This window comes from Ursus americanus, chromosome 6 (genome assembly GCF_024610735.1).
Source record: "Ursus americanus isolate L20-20 chromosome 6, mUrsAme1.1.p, whole genome shotgun sequence".
NCBI lineage: Eukaryota > Metazoa > Chordata > Mammalia > Carnivora > Ursidae > Ursus > Ursus americanus.
In genome coordinates this window covers 19,733,439-19,756,599 of record NC_142132.1, presented here as the reverse complement: position 1 = coordinate 19,756,599, position 23,161 = coordinate 19,733,439, and the positions used below count along the sequence as shown (strand labels likewise).

Here is a 23,161-nt window from a genome sequence, read left to right as displayed (position 1 = left end):
CCCCTTACAGAGGTCTTATTTACTTCAAGTTCTTTTAGGTTTGTGGAATTTTAAAGGTGCTGACCTGATTGGAATATACTCTGCTAATGGGCAATCAAGAAATGGTGTTGATTGATGTGATTGGCATTCCTCTACCAATGTCTTACAGCTCCCGACAGCCGTTACTAGTTATATACTGTGTATATGTTTGTCATAGCTGTGCAGCTTTTGATACACAGGTATCTTACAGTAATCTAGAGTTTGACAACCTAGAAAGGATTTGTGAGGTGGTTTTAAGTGGCATGGGTCTGAGCCAACCTGTGATCTACGCAAAACATGTCTTTGGTTTCCTTAAGATTCCCTTCATGGCACCCCCCTTTTAGTTTTCCTTCTTCCTGACTTCCCAGGTGGCTAACTTGTGTCACATAATCCCTTCTGAAATGTCAGCTGATGTTTACATTTTAAAAATGAGGTGTTTTTTTTTTTTTTTAAAGATTTTATTTATTTGACACAGAGAGAGAGAGAGCAAGCACAAGCAGGGGGAGCAGCAGCGGAAGAGGAAGAAGCAGGCTCTCCACTGAGCAGGGTGCCCTATGTGGGGCTTGATCCCAGGACCCTGAGATCATGACTTGAGACAAAGGCAGACACTTAACTGACTGAGCCACCCAGACGCCCTCTAAAAATGAGATCCTCTAACAAGCCTTTTAGGGTTCCTAGTAGAATAGTAGAGCAACAAGTATTAGGGCAGATTCTTTGGACAGGGCCCCGGCTTGATGCAAGGATTGTAGAGACCCACTGTTGAGTACGGGACCTAGTAGCTACATGTGGCTATTGACCATTTGAAATGTAGCCGGACTTAACTGAGATGTTAAGTGTAAAATATATACTTTATTTCTAAAATTTACTACAAGGAAAAAGAATGTAAAATAAGTCAGCTTTTAATATTTATGTTGAAATGATATTTTGACATATTAGGTTAAATGAAGTATATTAAAATTAATTTCACCTGTTTTTTTTAATGTGGCTACTAGAAGATTTAAAAACAGCTGTGGCTTACATTATGTTTCTACTGGAAAATACTGTTAAAAAGGTAAGAATTTGGGGCGCCTGGGTGGCACAGTCGTTAAGCATCTGCCTTCGGCTCAGGGCGTGATCCCAGCGTTCTGGGATCAAGCCCCACATCGGGCTCCTCCGGTAGGAGCCTGCTTCTTCCTCTCCCACTCCCCCTGCTTGTGTTCCCTCTCTTGCTGGCGGTCTCTCTATGTCAAATAAATAAATAAAATCTTAAAAAAAAAGATAAGAGAATTTATGTTATATTCTTACTGTTAGGAGCTTATTAGAAGTTCAGGGAAATGCTCCCTCAGAAAGCCTTAGCTATAGGTATTTCAGCTGACTTGGCTGAGCCACTTTGTATTACAGTAGTCGTTTGAGAACTATTGCCTCCAAGCAGCCACTACCTCTCCTTCTCTAACTCCCAGTCTATGAGATACATTTTTTTTAAGTTACTCTGCCTACTACCTCCCGTGATTACTAACTCCTGACTAGCTGCTTCTTGAAGGTAGGTGATTTAAAAACAATTTTTTAATTGCTATGGTTTATTGGGTACCTGCCATATACTAGATACTGGGTACTTTACATAAAATCTTGAAACCTCACATCAGTTTTTCGAGATTGATACTATAAAATGAAGAAAGAGATTCAGATACACTTTGACTTTGCCCTAGATCAGCTAGCAGGTAGCAGAATCAAGATTCCAACCCACGTCTGTCTGATTCTAGAGCCATTGTTCTTTCTGCTATATTATGCTCTCATTGTGTTTTCCATTACTTTGTGTGTCCTTTAGCATGAAGCAGAATACTATACATAAAGGAGTCTCTTGCCAATGGTGTTAGCTGATCCTTTTTTCTTGATGAGCAAGTTGAGTGCCCCCCATTCTGCAGGCCTCCCTTTTCCCCTGCTAGTACCTACATGCAAACATGAATGAAGAGACTTCGGCTTAGTGACAGCCTGTTGAGCAGGATCAGTAATGTAAAAGCCTCATGTGAAAGAACATCTCTCCCATCTTGAAAATCAGCAAAGAATGTTTCAGAGGGCTTCAAGAAGAGATACAGAAGAGTCTACTTCTCTAAATGCCAGGAATATCAAATCTGAGACTTCAAAGACCGACCATATAAGGAAAGGGCTTTTTATAGACAAAGAGGGTTGAAGTAAAATAATGGGATAGAATAAGCGTATTGAGCTGGATAAGTCTTAAATAATCCTAGGTCATCTCTTAATGGCTATGTCCTTGACATTGTTGCATTTAGAATGAGAGCATGGGGAAATAGTCCATGTGTTGGCATGCTAGTCTGTAAGTTGGAGTAGATATAATCAGAATTTGTGAGTGCTCTGGATGGCTGGATTCTACATTTACACGCTGCTGCTTTCATTCAGGCTCGAGCAAGTGTTAGTGACTTTGGGAGGATAAGGAGAGCAAAGGAAGAACAAAGAGGTTCAAGGAGTAAAACTAGACAAGGTGGGCTGTAGGGAGGTTTGGGAGAAGTTCAGATTCAAAGCCTTTTTATACACACGCGCGCGTGCACACACACACACACACACACATATTTATAATACTAAAAGCTATGTAAGTTGTAAAATACTGTTTCCGGAAAGAAACTGTGATATAGTAGGAAGAAAATAAAATTTTAACTAGGTAGTTAAATCTTCCCTGCTCTACCATTACCATAACTGGGTAACCTTAGTGAAATTACAGAATAGAAGATAATCATTGTCGTTCTACCTCTCTGGCTTTTCTTCATGATATAATAAGATCATGATGAATTTGAAAACCTTTACTGTGTGCTCATATGCTCTATACATGTTGTTACTGTTTTTATACTGTTATTTACTTCATCTGAAGTATTGCTCACCTGAAACTTCTTTCAGAGGAAAAAATATGTACCCCCATGTGATTAAGGGAAGTTAGAGTTAAATGGCCAATTTAAATAAGGCTAATTTGGCACTCATCCCTAGGCTTTATCAAAGGGACAGTGGCAGCCTTGTGGGTGAAGGGAGTGTGGACCTAATTGCTTATTTAATCATCCCTTTAACCCCTTTTAAAACTAGACCTTTGTAGGTTGATTATATAATGCGTGACCGTGCAAGCACACACGGTGTTTCTCTAAAATGAAAAGCCCTATTGAATGACTATTTTTTAAAAAAGATTTTGGTATATTCATAGTAATAAACCTGGTTTGCATTTCTTTGAGGCTCACGGTCTTCAACTTCCGACCAAGTTAGTAAAAGGTTGCTATAACTACCAGATGGCAGTCTTTCCTAATCCAGTGTTGGATGCCAGCAAACTAATACAGAATAAATGTAAGCAGAATTCAGGCACAGAATTTGAAGTATTATTTAAACTGCTCAGCTAGCAAATTTAGCATAAAGAGAGTAAGTTGAATATATTCATGTTACCATACAATTGCTCCGTTCTCAGGGCAATTCTAGAATGCATCTTTAATTTATGTTCTATGTAAAATGCTGGGTACAGGGATATTTTGCCAAATGCCAGTTTGAAATTTACTTGGGATCCATCCAGCTGGCAGATCAGTTGTACTAATCAGATGAGCCTGTTTCTGGGGAATTCATAGCAGCAGCAGTGTTCTTAAAGTATAGTTAAAAATAAGTTAATTTTTCTATTTAAAATTTGCATGTGCTACGTTAGAATGTATATAGTACAAACATTGTAACATGTAGTGCAAATACTTCATACATTTTGTAAATAATAAAGAGCAGTGACAGTAACTTCATTGTATTATGCTTATTTTTCATTTCTATTTTGAAAAGTTCTTGGGTTCATAACTTGCTTCCCTCTTAATCTCTGTGAACAAGAAAGATCCTGAAGTGCAGATGAATTAAGCCTAATATCTTTAGGCAAGTTTCTGTAGAGTATGAGCTCAAAACCAATACTCTGTTTAAGGTGAGCAGGTAGATAGGCTGAATCAAAGACCACTTGGCACAAATGACAAGGAATTCAAGCATCATAGGAGATTAGATCTGAAGAGCTAATATGGATCTTTTTTTAACCTTAAAATTAACCCCATATAAGTGTTACACATTTCATTTTCATATTAGAAGCCTCATGCCCCAGAGTAACATTTCTCACACTGTGTTCTGTAGTTCTAAGAGATTACCCAGGAGAAATAGTTTCAAATATGTTTGGAAAACTACTTTCTTTACTCTTTCTCTTAAAGATTCATAATGCACATTAGCATAGCAAAGACTGAGAAATATTTCCAGGTACTGAGTTTACATTTAAAAAAAAAAACCAAAAAACCTCAGTGTATTTCAAATTAAATGTCCCATAGACCAACATGTAATTAATATCCTGTGGAACTCTTGTTTCTTAGAATATACTTGGGGGGAAACAAAGCCTTTAAGTAATGTGTTAGCAGATTTCAGAATTTTTGTGATTACTCTTTTTTTTTTTTAACAACAATAACAAAAATATCACAATTACATTTTATTTGACAATTACAGATATCTTGGGTTGGGGGATATAATGCTTGTGTTTATAAGTTTCATTTTAAAGCCAGTGTTATAAGGCAGTTTTACATAGAAATGTTCATTTCCATAGGATATGTCTTTAAATTGATATTGATATTATCTTTTTGGGGTGCATTTTGATGCTTTTTGTGAATGTAACTTTCCTTATTAAAAATTTACATTGACTTTTGATAGGCCAGATAATTTCTCTAACAAGCTATTTTCTAATTTATATATTTTTTTCAAGAGTAAAATAAAATGTAATTGTTTTAAGTTCAGCTATTTGGTAAAGAGATGTTTTAGTAGCAATAGGCTGTTTTCATTTGAACTGAAAGGAAAACCAAAGATTTCAATAACTCAAGATAACTGCCATGTAATAAACTCTGTGAAATAAGGTTTTAAGACTATCAATATCAACTAAGACAGTGGCACTCTAAGGATGAACAAATTACTTATCTGTACCAAAGCCTACTATTTATATTCTCTAACTTGAATATACATCAAGGATCTTAAGCATTTCTTTGCTTTCCATGAATTCCTTAAACATGATCTGTGAGCATGCTTTTTTTTTCTCTTAATGTTACAGCTAAATGTGGTTATTGAATCATCGCTAGGTTGGAAAATTAGAAAGTTGTGTCATATTGTGAGTAATAGAAAATACTAAATATATTCACTCTTCTAACTGTGAGCCAGTGCATAAATTCAGTTAAACTAAAAAAGTTTAGCCAGCCATGTTTCAGGTTTTGGGACATGTAATGTATAAATGTAGTCTCCTACCAGAAAAAGTTCTCTTACCATTAACTGCCAAACCAAACCATGAGATAATATTTTATTTTCAGTTGTATTTGGAAGACCGCGTGTCTGTTAGCTTTGGCTTGCCATTTGCTGAATAACTAAAAATGGCATGTTTAATGGTAAGTAGTATTTATGACTAGACCATCAAACCCCAAATGGATTTAAAGGAGGGATTCTTTTATACCAAAATATAAAATAAACATTTTTTTTCCTTGTGTGTGATGTTGGTATGAGATCCTTACACTTACTCTCTTGTGGAACAAAAGGTAATTATCTCACCGATAGGGTTTCCTTTCTTCAATGAGTCCGTCCACTCAGTGCTCCCTTGATGCTAATAACTCTTCTTTGTTGATACTCCCATTCCATCTCATCCCCAGCCCCACCCTATCAGCATCCCAGGTTTTAAAGGAGTTACAGGTAATAGGGAGTAGACTCATCTGAACAATATTTATTCTAAAAGATACTACTTGGTGAGGAAGTCTAAAGATTAGAGTGATAATTCTCCACAAGAAAGGAACTGTTCTGCAACAGGAATGGGATCAGAAGCTTTAAAGCTCAGTGAGACCAGCTGACTAAACAGGAACTGCACTTGTGCTGTCTCAGCTCCCTGCAGTGAGACTGGTGCTCTTGCCGCCAATCCTAGCACCATCCATTTAGGCTACTGGTTCTCTGACTTTAGCGTGCCCCAGGAAGTACCTGGAGGGCTTGTTAAACCATTGATGGCTGGGCTGAACCCTACACTTTCTAAAGCGGTAGGTCTGGAGAAAGGCCCAATAATTTGCATTTCTAAGAAGTTTCCAAGGTGCTGCTGCTGCTACTGTTGGTGTGAGACTAATTTTGAGTACCACTGGTTTGTTTTGTTTTGTTTTGTTTTAGACTAGGAAAATTTTTTAATCTTCTTTTTCCTTCTGTCCATTTCCTCCCTCATGCTACCACTGTCGCCATCAAAACCTGCCATCTTCTGTTATGGACTGTCCCAGAAGCCCTCTTTTCTTACTAGCTTTTCCTACATGATGTAAAACTTTTGCCAAGACTGAGAGGTGATTAATGGGCCAGTTTACCTGAAACATGACTGAACAAATTGCACTGGCAGGATTACACAGCACATATACAGTTTAACCAATTAATATATATATACCAATTAATATACGTATACTTGCACAGTAATTTTTTAAATGGTTATCCATAATTAGTAGTTAACCACAAATTTAAGTACTCATTATTTCATTGTAGTATAAAGCAGATAGTTTTATAGCAAAGATTATATCATGGAGACATTTAAAATACCATGTTAAAGAATTTGGACTTTATTCTTCAGTAATGGGGTGCCACTGAAGGATGTATAGGAAGTGGAATGATGTGGTCAGATTTGTTTAAAAAAATCTCATTTTGGCAGCAGTATTGAAAGTCGATGGAGGGGTGAAGGGTTGAAGGCAAAAAGGATCGTTATGGTACCCTGAGAGAGAACAGGTGCCTAAAATAAACCAGTAGTCCTAGGGATGGAGAGGAAGAGACTTCTACTTTTGGATGGAGATGAGAAATAGCAAAATCAGAAGGAATTGGTTACTATCTGGATGTGGGAGGTAAAAGTCTGCTTAAAAAAACTCCTAGGTTTTTGGCATCGAGAAAGAAAACTGAGATTGAAGATCTCTTCCCTCTCCCTCCCCCTTGAAGAATGTGTGGGTAATATGAGTTTGGTTTTTTAACATGTAAAGGTTGAGAAACTTGCATAGCAGTAGGAGATAGAAAGTGAGCAGCTGGACACACATATCTGGAACTACAAGCAAGAAGTTTGACAGGACTGGAAATACAGATTTGTGAATTAGGAGAAATGATAGTTGAAGTTGTGGGAGGCAAATGAGGTTGTCCAAGGTGAATGTACAGAGTGAGAGAAGTATTCCAAGGATGGAACTTTGTTGAATACCAAGGAATAAATTTTTTTTTCTTATAGCCACTCTCCAGACTAAGAGAATACCAGTGTAGGCATTTGTTCTAATCCCAGCACTGTTTAAGATTACACTGATGGAAGTTCTAGGACTCCTCTGTGACCGAATTAATCTCTGAGCCTAAATTTGTTCATCTATAAAATGAGGGGGTGGTTCAGATCAGCGATTCTCAACCTTTTTTTTTCTGCTGGATTACAAGTAACATAGGGAATTCACATGCACAACACATTTCCGTGGCTGTGCTCTGAATTACGGGCTCTTTCTCTCTCTGTCATACAAGAAATGCAAGTGAATGACAGTTATGTTAATATAAACGTAACTTTGGGAGTGTTCCATTATATATTTCCAAAAAAAGCAAATATTTCACAAACTTGGGTAATCACAAAATTAGTTACTCGTGATAGATACCTCACAGCTGAGAGGCATGTACCAATGAAACTAAACTTAAAACCCCCAATCTAGTTAGATTGCTTCCTAAACTTTTGGAGTCACAGGACACTTTGAGAATATGATGAAAGCTATGGACTCCCCCAAAATACACAGATAATGTTTCATTTTTAATTTGGGACCCCCCCTGAGGGCTACAGAGGGGAGGGGGGTGGGGGAATGGGATAGACCGGTGATGGGTAGTAAGGAGGGCACATATTGCATGGTGCACTGGGTGTTATACACAACTAATGAATCATCGAGCCTTACATCGAAAACCGGGGATGTACTGTATGGTGACTAACATAATATAATAAAAAATCATTATTAATAAAAAAAAAACAAAACAAAACAAAAAAAATAATTTGGGACCCCCCAAATTTTTCTGAAGTTTATCCATGGAATCTCTTGGGATTCAAGGACCTTCTGTTAAATTTCTTATCTAAAAAAGTCTCCTTGAAGATTTTTGACTTCATGTGTTGCAAACGGAGGCCTCATTCTTTGGAAATGTACTTTGTGAGTAGGTAATTGTAGGTAAGGAATTCCATAGTAGTTTATAAATAGTGTTGTCTTTTTAAAGGCTTTATTGTCATGTCGGAGCTTGCCATAATTAGAAAATAGCTTCCTATTCTGTGGACAAGCACATTAACATTAAGAAAAATACGATGATTCAAAACACAACTGTATTAAATAAGTTATTTTAAACTAACATTCTATATTGTTGGGAGGGAAGCAGTGAGGGCAGTGGTGGTAAGGCAGCCAGAAGGTGACAAAGAGCACAGGCATTCAGGAGGTTTGACTAGTGCAGAAGTGTTTTTGTTCATGGCAGTGTGTTTGTGAAAGTGTCTTGCCCAAGTGACTTGGAAGTGTTTATCGAAGTATGTGTTAGGTAGCTGAGAAATATCCTATAAATCTTTTTACAAAAAAACCTCATGTTTTAAAAAGAGAAAATACAATTCATTTCAATTAAAATACTGTTTCTTAAATCAGGAAATATTCTGGAATAACATGGAGTGTGGATTTAGTTTAGAATTAGCACACTAATATGATAATAATAATAATCTTATAACTGAGTTTGCCTTGGTGCTTTTTGCCATCAATTTTTTTCACTTCTTAGACTCAGGAGCCAAATCTAATTCTCATGATAATTACAAGTAAGTACTACTTCAACAATTTCCGTCATCCAATTATTTCATAAGAAAGGTTCCACTAATGATGAAATAATTTGATTTTGTTCTTTGTCTGAAATTATACTTATGCTAGATATTTTAAATTGATGTTAATCTAAACTAGTTATTAAAATTTTGAGAAAAAAGAATACATATTTTACTTCAGAATTTGAATAGGTCACCTTTTATTTTTCATGAATTGTCATGTATTTTAGCTTTTTGGCAAATTGCATGCACTGGGCCAGTAATGATTAATCTTGGTTCAGTGGTCAAGAATGTTGATTTAAAAAGCTTATTTCCAGTCTGTGGAATAGCCTAGGGGAAGACATAGTAATTTTGTTTGCGTTTGAATTGTGTGCTGGAGACCTTAGTCTGTGTGGTTGTTGGCTCAGTCCACTTTTCAGTTGAATTGCTTGCTCTTTACAGGTGGATTTCTCTTCTGCTCTTCTTCCTTTTTTCTCTTGTAGTACTTGTAACTTTACTTGAGGTAGTCTTAGCCTTTAAATCCAGATGAGTTGTTTTTTTTTTTTTCCTGAAATAATTTTAAGCATTGAAAATAGAATGAATGTATCATCAAACTTAATTTGATATTTTAAAATCATGTAATAGGAACTTTTCAAATGTGCACATGTATTTTTGAGAAAATTAATATTTATTTTTAACTATATGTGAGTTAGTTTTTAGAGGAAGTTGTAGCATTATCATGTAAAGGAATTGATTCCCCCCTTCAGTTTTTTCCAGTAACCCTACTTATTTTTTAAGTATAGCTAGTCTTTTTCTTAGGACTTTACTCTGTAAGTTGCATTTGAATGTTTCTAGGTATTTCACCCATTTGCTGTTACTCCACTTTTATAGTTAAAATTACCCAGTCTACTTTTTTATTTTTATGTTGCAACCAAGGATGACTAGCTCAGGAAGAACGACATGGTAAAAAAAAAAAAAAAAAAAAAAACCATACCTTTCTTTGAGGGGGTAGAAAATATCATCTTTGGAACCATAGGTTTTCACTAAATAAGTTTTCTCAAGAGTAGATTGGGAAATTTTAAGAGCCACATTAATCCCTTGAAACTATGATGCTATTTTCAGATTATTATATAGGCGTTCTAAATTTTTCATTCAGTAAATATTTTAATTCTTGCTGGTACTAAACAGAGAGGATACAAAGATAAATCAGAAATCGTCTCAAGGAATGTTGCGTCACTTGGGGAAGATCTGCTATGTACTTAAATAACTGCAGTATAAAGTACAGAGTGGTAAGGTACAGATCAGGGGCTGTGGTAGCTCAGAGGAAGGACTGATTATTTTTGGTTTGGGAAGAATGAGAGAATTAGGGAAGATATTCTTATGAGTCTGGTATGATGAAATTTGTTAAACAGTAGAAAAAGGAAACTTCTGGTTATATAAATTAATTTTATAGTTTGTGTATATCCTATGGGAAACCTTATGGGAGAATTTATGATTTTGTATTATTGTATCTTCTGGCCTATTAAACCATTGGCTCTTTCACAGTAAGAGTCGTGTATTTTCTATTTGTTTTTATAGAACTTCATACTTGATTGATGTATTTTGCATGTATTTTTATATTTTTTATATTTATATATTTTGCATGTATTATTGCATGGTATTTGAGAGAATGAACCAGCAAGGAACCCAGAAATTTCCACACTGAATCAGACAAGTATTTCATGTAGTTTTGTGTTATCGTCTAACAAAGATGCTGCCCTCTGTAACATGAACTTCGAAACATTAAAAATATTCACAGAACATCCCTAGTTGGTAAGTAATACTAATGAAATTTTTATTTCAGGGATAGTTAGTAATGTCATGGAGAGGGGAACAAATACACTCCTTCACAATAAAATTGTAAACTACAGAAGTAATAATACATCAAACAGTGAGCACTGAAGTCTTGAGATTTTTTTCCATGAAATTAAAAAAGAAAAATGACCTCTTTAATTAAAAATGGAAAATGATTGTGATTTATACTTTGGAAGTAGATAATCTTACTTATCAAATGCTGTTTCTAAAAATGCTGTACTTACAGTACTCATTGTGTGTGGGGGGGGCGTATGTGTGGCATAGTCATGCCTTAAAGTAGTTTGCTGTGTGCATTTGCCAAGGATTGGATTTTGCCTGCAGTCTTACCAATGGAAGCTTACTGTAAAGCACTCTCTGGCCTGAGGGAGAGCACAAGGAGATAGCAGATTGCTTTCCTTGAGAATTTTTTCCAGCTGGAGTTTGAAATACATCGCTGATGCTGATGTTTCCACCAGGACTTTGTTCCTAATGGTGAAAGTATAGATTGTTTTAGGGTCCTTTGTTGCTACTTAGCATTTTTGAGCTATTATATCAAGAGCCTGTATAAATTGTGTCTACTTAGAGACGAGGGATCAAAAGCTTTGAAGAACATGAACTCCTATCTAAAGTGCAGTTTTTAATGTATTGGTTAATTGGAAAGCAGTATGGGATTCAAATCCAGTGGTTACTTGGTGATATATATCTTAAGGGTCATGATGTGCCAGAATAATAAGGATAGCTAGTTCACAGTAGCAGACTGGGTTGTTCATTATTCTTTAGTATTTACCTTTCGGGCAGTATTAAGAGTCTTCCTATTTATTGATAGATCATTTATCTGTTTAAAAATCACATAAATAACTTATAATCTAAAAAGGACATTTACCAAATTAACACACTTTTTTCAACCTTGTAAGTAATATTGGGCTTAGACAGCTTTGTGTATTACAGTTTTAGGACTTGGATTCTATTACATGACCTTGTGCAGGTCACTTGGCTAACTTAGCCTCAAGTTGGTCATCTATAAATGCACACCGTAACAGAATTACTGCATACAGTTGTCATGTCAGATGAATTCTGGTGGTTCTTAAGCAGGGAGATACATTAGCATCAGATTCTAGCATTTTACAAGTCTATGTATATGGGTCCCATTCCATTCTAAATCAGAATATCTGTGCGTAGAGGCCTAGATAGTTTTTATGTGGGATCCATGGTTAAGAACCATTTTACAAATGAAAATTTGTACAAACCCTATCTTATAATATTTATTCTTCTTTGAATCTTAAATTTGTATTTTGGGGCCAATGGAGAGAAACTCTTATTATGCTACTTATTGTTGATCTTTGGGAAAATCAGAAAAGACAACCTAGGAAAAAGACTCCATTGCAGAGCAAAAAGTTAGTGAGATAGCCTCTTAGAAGAAGAAATGAAAAAACAATTTAAATTCCAGTGATTTCTCACTGAAAAAGTTAGTTTTGTGTGATCTCCAAAGACCATCTTGGGAGTATCTTGGGGTGGTAAGGTAAAAATAAGTATGTTTTAAAATTATATTCAGCTAATGAGAACCACCACCCCATTTGAAACAAACATTTTACAAAAATAGTTACCTAAGTATGATATTTACAAACTTATTAAAATGATATGAAATATGTTGTCTCATGTCATATTTTATTGCTTTCAAAAATATCTCTGGATGATATGGAATATGAGTCCTCTCATATATTAGCAGGAGTGTGGGTTGGTACATACACTTTGGAAAGCAATTTGGCACTATCAAAATTAATAGTGTCCCAGAAATTAACCCTCACGTGTATGGTTGACTTTTGACAAGGGTACCAATACCATTTTATAAGGAAAGGACAATCTTTTTCAACAAATGGTACTCAGAAAACTGGATATCCTCAAGCAGAAGAATGGAGTAAACCCTTATACCATATGGTAGTCCCGACACCCACCCCTTACTCACTTTTGCTTTCCGGGGTTTTAGTTACGGTCAACCATAGTCCAGAAGCAAATGATCCTCCTGGCATATGGTCAGAAGGTCAGCAGTAGCCTAACACTATGCCTCATTGCCTGTGTCATTCACCTAATTTTTTCACATCACATAGGCATTTTATCATCTCACATCATCACAAGAAGAGTAAATAAAATAGAAGACTAGTACAATAAGATATTTTTGAAAGAGAGAGACCACATTCATGTAACTTTTATTACAGTATATTATAATTGTATTTTATTAGTAAATTGTTACTGTGCCTAATTTATAAATTAAATTTTATCATAGGTATGTATGTATAGGAAAAAACATATACATATAGGGTTCAGTACTATCTGCAGTTTCAGGCATCCACTATCCCCCACAGATAAATGGAGACTACAAATGTATAAAAAATAACTGAAAATGAACCAGAGACCTAAACTAGGAGCTAAAACCCAACACTCTTCAAAGAAGACATAGGGGGAGATCTTCATGACATTGGATTTGGTGGTGATTTCTTGGATAGACACCAAAAGCACAGACAACAGAAGAAAAAAATAGTTATATTGGACTTTATAAAAATTAACTTTTGTACATTACAAAATACTATCAAGAGTGAAATATTTGTAGGATGGGAGAAAATATTTGCTAATTATATATCTGATAAATAATCAATATCCAGAATATATGAAGAACTACAGCTCAACCCAATTAAAAAATGGGTAGAAATGGGACTCAAATAGACTCCAAAGAATGTACACACACAGCCAATAAACATATGAAAAGATGCTCAGCATCCCTAACCATTAGGAAAATGCAAATTGAAGCCATGAGATACCACTGCAAGCCCATTAAGATGGCTGTTACCAAAAAAAGGTAAATAACAGTTGTTGAAGATGTGGAAAAATTGGAAATTGCTGGTGAGAATGTAAAATGGTAGAGCTCCTGTCAAAAACAGTTTGTCAGTTCCGCAGAAACTTAAACATAAAATTACCGTATGATCCAGCAATTCCATTTCTAGGCATATACCCTAAAAAGAATCGAAAGCAGGGATTCAAACAGAAACTTATAACCCAATATTCATAGCAGCATTACTTACAATGGCCAAGGGATGGAAGCAACTCAGTGTCCATTGACAGATAAATGGGTAAACAAATCTGATACATACATACATACAATGGAATATAAATCAGCCTTTAAAAGGAATGAAATCCTGATATATGCTACAACCTGGATAAACTTTGAAAACAATATATTAAGAGAAGCCAGAGACAGAAGGATACTGTACATATATCCAAAATAGATAGGCAAATTCACAGTGACAAAGTGTAATAGAAACTACTAGGGACTGGGGCGAGCAGGAAATAGGAGTTATTAATGTGTATAGTTTCTGTTTAGGAGGATGAAAGGGTTTGAAAGTGGGTAGTAGTGATGGTTGCACATGGTTGTGGATTCAACATTGTGAATGTATATAATGCCGTTGAATTACAGAGTTAAATGGTTGAAATGATAAATTTTATGTATATCTTATCACAATTAAAAAACTATTTCGTGGGGCACCTGGGCGGCTCAGTCAGTTAAGCGTCTGCCTTCAGCTCAGATCATGATCTCTGGGTTCCTGGGATTAAGCCCCGCATTGGGCTCCCCACTCAGTGGGGTATCTGCTTCTCCCTCTCCCTCAATTCTCCCCTTGCTTGTGCTCTCTCTGTCTCTCTCTTTCTCAAATGAATAAATAAAATCTTAAAAAAAAAAAAAAACTATTTCATATAATCTTTGACCTAACAATCCCACTTCTGGGGATTTCTCAGAGATAGACTAACAAATATGCAGAGAAGTACATTCAAAGATAATCGTTGCGGCATTATGAAAGAAAAAAGTATGTAAAATATGCATGCCTATTATGGGGGAATATAAAACATGATGTCCATAAAATGGATTACTGTGCAACCATTTAAAAATTAGGTAGATCTATACATTCTGAAATAGAATGGACTCTGAGATATGCTATAAAGTGGAACAAAGCAAGATGTAGAGAGCATACATTCTATAATTTTTATAAAAATGGGTAAGAGGAGATATATGGAAAGAATCACAAGAAAGTGACAAAAGTAGTTTATTCGAGAAAGAGGTTCAAGGTTGGAAGAAGACTAACGTCATTGTATAGACTTTGTACAATTTGACTTTGTGCCTTAAGATGTTTCACATGTGCAATATTATTTATAAATCAACCAAAAAAAGTCTAAAGTCCACCAACAATGTGTTTTTATAGAGAGATTTTTTTTTTATAACCTTTATCAGCCTGGATAATGAGTAAGAGCTAAGGCCACCTCCCTCTTAAAACATGAACGAATCACTGCTCATAGAATAAGCTGCTTCATTCTAATGGTCTGTGATACCAAATGTATAGGGTAAAACATTAGCTTCCTGAGGCAGGTTAAAGTGCAGGCTCCTTTGCATAAGTATACCATGGCTATTTTGACAAATAGCTTGTATTAAAAACAAATGAATAGTTATCTTTTTTAGCTTAAAAAGCATTTCAGATGTTACATGTATATTTGATAATAAAGTAAGTTATTCAAATGCAAGGGACTTATTAGTTAGAATCCTCCAGAGGAACAACCAATAGGATTACTTGTCTATTGAAAGAGATTTATTGTGAGGAATTGGTTCATGTGATTATGGAGGCTGAATAGTCGCATATCTGCAAGCTAGAGACCCAGGAAATCTGGTGGTATAATTCAGTCTAAGTCTGAAATCTTGAGAACCAGGAGAGCCAATGGTATAAATCCCAGACCTAGGGCAGGAGATGAGATGAAATGTTCCAGCTCAAGGAGGCAGAAAAAAGTGAATTCCTTCTTCCTCTGCCATTTGTTCTGTGCAGGCCTTCAAAAGATTACATGATGCTTATCCGCACTGGAGAGGGCAGTCTACTTAATCCACCAACTCAAGTGCTAATCTCATCCAGAGACATTTTACAGACACACCCAGAAGTAACGTTTAATCTGGGCAATCTGTGGCCAGTCAAGTTGACAAATGAAATTAAGAGAGGCACTGAGGCCCTTTCAGAGGCAGCATTGCTGGAGAAATTGAAGTAGAAAAGAGGGATTTCCTTAGCGCTTAAAGAAACCATTTTTCAAATATAGCACAGCAACAACCGTATCGTAAGGATGTGTAGCATATTCTGTTAACAAATAATGAGAGTAATATTCTGAGGTGGGCAAAATACCCAGTTTAGAAAGTGAAAAAAGGACATGGGAATAATTGCAAGCACAATAGGAAAGGTAGAGCTTGTACTTTTGCTAGTGAGCAACTATACTTTCCCAGTGGTACAGTGAGTACAGTCCAGATGGCTGAGAGCACAAGATCATAGCAGAAGGGGGAAAAATAAACTCAACAATTTACCTTACCATAGGGATCGTTCTACATTTTTGCATTTATTTCAGTGGTGATAAAAAGGATGCTTTTAGATTTACTTTAAAGTAGGTGAATATAAATACTGCCAATTTCTGCTTGAGTTTAATGTGATTATTTCTTTTGTAGAAAATAATAATTGCACATAATATAGCTTTTCACTTTCTAATGAGCATTTTTCAATATATCATCAACTGTCAATGTGGATTCTTTAAGGTCACTGTTGGGTGTTTAGATATATTTTATGTTTGTATTTTTAGTAATACTCTATTAACTCTAGTACATATTGTACCCAGACTGTTCTTTTTCTGTATATAAACTTAAAAGTAGTATAGTTTATCTCACAGAATGTACTTCAATTATTTATCTATTTTTATAGCTTAATTTCTTGTTGTTATTGTTTATAACCTAAAAAAAAACCCCACTCAGTAACTGGAACTGAAAAACCAAACCAAAACAAACAAAAACCACTTAGTAATTAAATTAGCAGTCTAATCTTGCTGTGAAGTTAATAGAACCACTGATTCCTTTTCCTTAAGCATTAATGTTTTCACTGAGTATAGAAATAAGAATGGGTGATATTCCCCTGGAACAGAAGTTGTAAATGAGGATTAATTCTAATTTACACACTGGTAAGGAGACTGTTAATAAGTTCAAACTTCATTGAAGGCAATTTGTCAATATTTATCAGAGACTAAATGTGCTTACCCTTTGACCCATCAATTACGTTTCCAGGAATTTACCTTACATTTTACTTCCAAAAAATGTGCATTTGGATATGGCCACATCCTATGTATAAGGATAGCCATCATTGAAGAGTTGGTTTTAAAAAATACTGAGGGGCGCCTGGGTGGCTCAGTCGTTAAGCGTCTGCCATCGGCCCAGGACATGATCCCAGGGTCCTGGGATCGACCCCCACATCGGGCTCCCTGCTCCGCTGGGAGCCTGCTTCTTCCTCTCCCACTCCCCCTGCTTGTGTTCCCTCTCTCGCTGGCTGTCTCTCTCTGTCAAATAAATAGAGTCTTTAAAAAAAAATAAAAATAAAAAAACTGAAAATGGGGGATGACTGATTATACACTGTAGCCATTGAAGAATGACCTGATTCTGTGTGTGCGTACTTAGGATAAAATGTCCACTTATAATTGTTAATTTAAAAACCAAAGTGTAGAACAGAATATGTAATGCAAAGAGTTGTCTTTTTTTTTTTTTTTAAGATTTATTTATTTGACAGAGAGCTTGCGCACAAGCAGGGGGAGTGGCAGGCAGAGGGAGAGGAAGAAGGGGAGGGAGAAGCAGACTCCCCACTGAGGAGGGGGAGCCTCAGATCATGACCTGAGCTGAAGGCAGATGCTTAACCAACTGAGCCACCCAGGTGCCCCAACAAGGAGTTATTTTTTTAAGTGTGAACAAGAATGTTTTTGTTTATATATGCAGAGAAAATGTATGAAAGAATACCTGGTAAACTGAGTAAAATTTACTTCTGGAGAGTGGTATGTAAATATGAGTGTATTATTTTTATAATTATCAGAAATCAAGAGTGTAACATCAAGATTAAGAGCTGTTAACTCTTAGTCACAAAATATTTTAGTACTGCCAGATAATGATAGTATTAGTGTGTAGTAGATGGAGCACTGGGTTTAGAGTTAGAAGTAATAGAGCTAATAATAGAGTAGGACTAGCTCAAGACCTTGGAAGGAAGCTAATCTCTTAGGGGCTAGTTGTTGTTGTTTTTTTTTTAAGATTTTATTTATTTGAGAGAGAGCACAGAAGGAGAGGGAGAAGCAGATTCCCTGCTGAGGAGCTCTATCCCAGGACCCTGAGATCATGACCTGAGTTAAAGGCAGATGCTTAACTGACTGAGCCACCCAGGCGCCCCCCACAATATTCTTGTTTTTAAATCCACATAAAGTATTTAGCATCTAGTGAGTGCCCAATGATATTAACTGTTATAGTGCTGCTGAAATCTTCCTTAATTAACATAAACTGGAAAAAATACCAGAAGGACAAGAAACAAGAAAAAACTGTGGTGATAAAACATCCAAGGAGATGTATTCACAGTATTTGACTGAACTGCTGAACTTCTTGCCCAGTTGTTCTGAATTATTTTGGTATGGTGTGGATATAGAAAATAGTGGTAAATCATTCTTTTCATAGACCACTTAACTGCTTATCACAGTTAACCTTAATTTCAGAAATACTACATGTGTTACTTCTTGAACATTAATTTAAATATATATATATTGGGCTAAGTGCTGAATACAGTGTTGTGTGTTTGGCAGAGTCATCAGAAATCTGGGTTGCCCCAAGTGTCCATTGACAGATGAATGGCTAAGCAAAACTCGGTATATACATACAGTGGAATATTCATCAGCCTTAAAAAGGAAGGGAATTCTAACATACACTACAACATAAATGAAACTTGGGAACATGCTCAATGAAATAAGCCAGTCACAAAAAAACAAATACTATAATGATTCCACTTATACGATGTACTTCAAGTAATCAAAACTGTAGAGACAGGAAGTAGAATGGTGGTTGCCAGAGACTGGGGCAGGGAAAATTGAGAAGTTGCTGTATAATAGGTATAGAGTTTCAGTTTTACAAGATGAAAAGAGCTGTGGAGATGGATGGTAGTAATGGTTGCACAGCATTATGAATGTGTTTAATACAGTGAACTGTACACATAAATTTGGTCAGGATGGTAAATTTTATGTTACATGTATTTTATCACAATAGAACAAAACTGAAAAGGGGGATTGCCAGATTTCACAATATAAGTTACTGAAGGGATAATACTAAGCTCCAGAGTCTTTATAAATATTTACTGTATTAAGAACTTACAGTTTTTCTGTGATTTTTCGTATTATGTCTAAGGAGAGCCCAAATTAAGAAAACCAAGAAGCTGAAAGTTTAAGTGACTAAAGTATGGCAGCTCATCTGCCTAAGAATAGAGGGGCAGATGTCAAAACACTTGGATTCCAGCAGCCATCAAAAAAAAAAAAAAGAAATCTTGCCATTTGCAACAACATGGGTGGATCTAGAGGGTATTATGCTAAGCAAAATAAGTCATTCAGAGAAGGGTAATATATGCTCTCACTGATCTGCGGAATTCAAGAAACAAGGCAAAGGATCATAGGGGAAGAGAGGAACAAATGAAACAAGAGGAAACCAGAGAGGGAGATAAACCATAAGGGACTCTTAATCTTAGGAAACAAACTGAGGGTTGCTGGAGGGGAGGGGCTGGGGGGCTGGGGGGCTGGGGGTGGCTGGGTGATGGACACTGCAGAGGGTATGTGTTGGCTGTTGTGAAAGACTGATGAATCACAAACCTGTACCCCTGAAACAATACATTATATGTTAATTAAAAAAAAAAACACACTTGGATTCCAGTCCTCATTCTGCCATTTACTAACACTGTGTCTTTGATGGATTTTAGTCTATATAATGGAGGTATAATTTTACAGAGTTGTTTTGAGCATAAAATGAAATAATAGAAAAGTGTATTGTAACCTAGAAGGCGCTGTATACCTAGAAGGAGCTATGTAATCGTTTTCTAATCTTGACTCTTTGCGTGGTATGTTTCATTAGATGCCAATTTTCTTAATGGAATGAGACTGTAATGGTAAAATGGAACACTTATTGTAAATCCATGCTAATCACTATGAAAGCTTTGGGCCTAACTGAACATGCAGACTACTATAATCCCTGTGGTAGCATATATGAGCTTATGACCTGAAGACTATTAAATTGCAAACAGATTTTTATAAGTACGTAAAGACATTAATCTAAAATCACATCACAGTTCCAGGTGTTCTTTTTTTTTTTTTTTTTTTTAAAGATTTTATTTATTTATTCGACAGAGATAGAGACAGCCAGCGAGAGAGGGAACACAAGCAGGGGGAGTGGGAGAGGAAGAAGCAGGCTCACAGCGGAGGAGCCCGATGTGGGGCTCGATCCCATAACGCCGGGATCACGCCCTGAACCGAAGGCAGACGCCCAACCGCTGTGCCACCCAGGCGCCCCAGTTCCAGGTGTTCTTAGTGAGATCACTAGCTGTGTAACTGTCACCTTCCTCCAGTTTCAATGTTTAAGGTTGGAAGGGAAGCCTTAATCCTTGAGCTGACAAAATTCAAGAAGGGTTCTAATGAACCTCAAATGTATGTAATATATAGTTCCATGAATAAGTTGCATATCAGAGTTACTTCCATTTTGCATATGTAAACTTTTGTTCCTTGATTAAATGTTGTTTTCTAAACAATTGGTTCTTTGATGATCAGTTTAATACATATAAATCTAATAAATATAAATTATATATTATAAATATAATATTTATAAAAAGCAGAAAAGTTTAAGTGAGAACCAGCAAGGATTTAAAAATTAGTCTTTACCTCCTTTTATATCAGGAATGAAAATTATTTTGAAGACGACAGCCCAGCTTAAGTTGAGGGTTTTTTTTCCCCCATCACAAGCAACAGTAGACATAATTTTTAGAAGTAGAAGAATACTTTAACTTATGTTTGGGGAAGAAATGAAATTTTTTTGCAAAGTAATTCTGGGACTTGGAATAGAACATGAAAAATGAACTTCATAGTTTATAGAGTATTAATTTGCTTTAATCAAGAGTTAATAGGAGGAAATGGAAAATGGACAAAATGGATTTTTTGTCTAGTCAACACTGAATAGATTCACAAAAGTATTGAATGTGAAGCCACTGGCATGAATTTAAAATCTAAGGTCTTTATCCCCAACTTCTACCAAGTGAAACTTGATGAAGTTACTTGAAGTCTGCCTTCCTCAGAAGTACCCTCACCATGCATCTAGAGCAAATGGAGAATCCTTTCTTTTGATTGCTGTTCAGCCTTCAAAGGGACTATTGGACAGTGGCTATCCTAGTGGGAAGATGGAATTATAAGCAGATTACTCTTGATTCTTTTTAGACCCACATCTTTATTAGAAGGTTGTTTGGATTCCTGTAGTCAGTGGTATAAGGAAACACTAGGTTATTAACAGTTTCCAATGATTTCCTCAAGAGTTCCTTTGGTTGTAAAATCTTTTGATGTCTTTGTTGATAAGAGGTGGGTGAGGTTAGTGACAGTTGACACAGATTCTTAAGAAATCTGTGATACTCCTATTCTTCCCTCACACCCCCAATTCTCCCCTTCCCGACCCCATTCCATTTACACTTTTTAAATTGGATATTATGTGATGACAGACTTTTCTCTGTATTGAATATATACATTGTTGCTATGTATCAAATATAATTGCCAGTAATTTTCCCTAATAGTTGCTCTGGAAAATTCTCCTTCCTTTGAAAAGATGCAGGAAAGCATTTTTACTTAACCAAGAGGTGTTTTTGTTTTTCAGCACTAAATCTTTTATTGTTGTATTCATGGATTAGAGACAGATGTCTTAAACTTGGAAGGTAGTCTTTGTAACATCTGTTGAACTGTATACATTAACATTACATGTTAAAAGACATTAAATGTATTTTGTTAAGAAACAATACACTATAATGAATGGTTCTACCTTCTTAGAAATGGGGATTTTGTATTTTCTGTTTGTGTATGATATTACTTCTACATTGTTTTTTAATCATGGACTAATACTTTTACCAAGTATATTCTTGGGACCTACTGATGGGACATGCTTTAAGAATTTAGAATATTCATGTACAAGAGAAAAGCGGTATACAAAAAACTCAGTATGGTGGATATTACAACACATGGTATAAATATTGAGAAATACTTGTGATTCATCTGTAAGATGAAAACAATCAGGAAGGGAGAGATCCGTGACATACCTGTGCTGGTCCAGAATGTGAATTCTTTAGAATTTTGTACATAAACCTTTAATTTTTGATGATACATTTAAATGCAGGGAATGCCCTTTTGTGTGTGTGGGGGGAATTGAGCTCCATTTTGCTTTTACTGGTTGATTTAAATTGCTTTTTAAATAAATATATAGAAATATGGAATTTAAAGGGACTATATTTTGTTCTATAAAGGACTTTAATTTTTGTTAGTTTTTTGGCTTATGTCCCTTAATTCCACAACATCATTAATAATACTTACCTTTGAGTTAGGGCATTTCCTAATGCCTGCCTGTATTCTTCCCATTGAGAACCGAAACATCTTGATTTGGGATTATTTGATTCTTCCCAAACATATACTTGAGTAATGGTGCCTAACACATTCTTGCTTATTTCAACCCTAGTGTGACTTTTTGACCCTAGGATTTAAAAAGTAATACAATAAGCAGAATATTTTAAACAATTTATGCTATGATTATTATATTATGGAAGTACCGCTATATGCTTTATATGTGTCCACATATCTCAGGACAACTATTCTGTCCCCACTTTGTGTAGCCTAGATACCCAAGCTGGAGGCAGAAACGGCATGCTTGATAGCCCCCTCTGCAGAGACTATATTTTGACTAAGGTGAGGAATGGGGAAGGTGCCATTGTGGATAGCAAGTACATCTCACCTCCCCACAGAGTAAACTGTCTTGTACCCTCAGTGAACCTTCTGACTTGGTTGGTATGATAGGGAGAAGATAGAGGAATCTATTTCTAGAGATTCTGTATTTTTATTCTCCATTCCTTCAAAGGCCCAAAGTTGAGAACCAATGCTCTAGTTCATTAGTACTCTGATAGACTGTTCTTGGAGTCATCTAGAAAACTTGGAAATACTGGTATCTGCGTCTTACCCCCAAGATCCTGATTTAAATTGTATGGGGTGCAACCTGGGCATTGGAATTTTTTTTAAAGCTCCTCGTGTGATTCTGATTTGCAGTAAAAACTGTAAAGTTTGAAATCCACTGCCCTAGTCAGTAAAGTGAGAGTAGGCAAAGGGATTTTTAAAACCTCTCCTTCATTATGGTGAATAATGTAAGCTCCTTGAGGTCAGGAAACTTGTTCTCCACTGTGTGCCTAACATGAACTGGTGTCTAGCACTTAGTAGACACTGCAAGGATAGTTTTTGTAGAATGAAGGAGTATGCTTAAGAATCAGTATATTTTAAAGAATGAACCATTCAAGCATTAATCCTTTGAAATAATCTGAATTATATGAACTAGTGATAAATTAGTGATGAAACAGATTAAATTCTTTTTGCGTGCATGTGGAAGAAAAGCTGAAA

The 23,161-nt window shown here is 35.9% G+C and overlaps 1 protein-coding gene across 5 annotated transcripts in view; it reads left to right on the top strand.

Moving 5' to 3' along the window:
• Nucleotides 1-23,161, top strand: part of ADD3 (adducin 3) — a 118,318-nt gene that overhangs the window by 24,648 nt on the left and 70,509 nt on the right. The window contains exon 1 of one of the 5 annotated variants that reach the window (XM_087862721.1): nt 10,470-10,615. The exons of the other annotated variants lie outside the window; for them this stretch is intronic. The gene's annotated coding sequence lies outside the window, so the exon portion shown is untranslated. Of the gene's footprint in view, nt 1-10,469; nt 10,616-23,161 lie in introns of those variants that run through there. 5 annotated transcript variants of the gene reach the window in all.